A 937-nucleotide genomic window follows, 5' to 3' on the forward strand; every position below is an offset into this window, starting at 1 on the left:
AGAAATACACATCAAGCTACCTAAATATGTATGCATAATTGTTGATATAATAGTGATATATTAAAGTTGCTGCTATTATTGTGATTACAATCATCATTTTCACTAACGATGTAAATATGACTGTTGTTCTTACGCTCAGTATTATAATTACTATCATAACTATTGGTATTACTATAGCTATTTATAGGTTTATTAGAAATAGCATTACTGGTCTAATAGGTATACATCAGTGATCGTTGTCTGCATGAGTGACTTAGAACCTTACGAACCTGTTTTCATAGACTAGATCTCTTTAGGATTATGCCGGTGAATGGAGGGCGCGACAGAATTCTGAATAGTCAATTAATCCAAGGAATAATTTATGCGACATTCTCGTTTCATTAAATTTAAAACTCTAGCGCCTTTTATCTTCACCCTATGCAAGTTTTTCGACCTCCACGAAGTATGTGTAGGCCTGCTCTCTCTCGTCCTTCTCCAACATATTCGACAAAGAGGTGAATCTGTGGTTTTATCTCTGCAGAAAACGAAGCCGTCAGTCCGTAGAGCTCTTCCTAGCCATCAACACACCTCATCCTGTTAAAGGCATCGCTTAGTTCTTTATTATCAATATCATCATCATTCTAATCGCTGACGTCATTACCACGCGAGTTATTTTTTTGTTTGAATGTCCCCTCAGTATTATTGTAATCAAAAGCGGGTGTCTGGACTTTGATAATAGTATCTGGAATTTGAAGATATTATCTCAAGTTAAGGAAAACATTTGGTATGTTCTCAGCTGGGAAGATAAGGATTTTAAGTCTCAGGAAATTCCTCTCGTCAGTATTTCCTATACTTGACTTTTAGTTTAGAACAATAAGCTGCAGGATTACTTTTTTTCTTCTTTTTACGGTAGTGGGTCAAAAAAGATATCTTAAAGGGACACTGTAATGCACAGGTG

The sequence above is a fragment of the Penaeus monodon genome, chromosome 24 (assembly GCF_015228065.2).
Source record: "Penaeus monodon isolate SGIC_2016 chromosome 24, NSTDA_Pmon_1, whole genome shotgun sequence".
NCBI lineage: Eukaryota > Metazoa > Arthropoda > Malacostraca > Decapoda > Penaeidae > Penaeus > Penaeus monodon.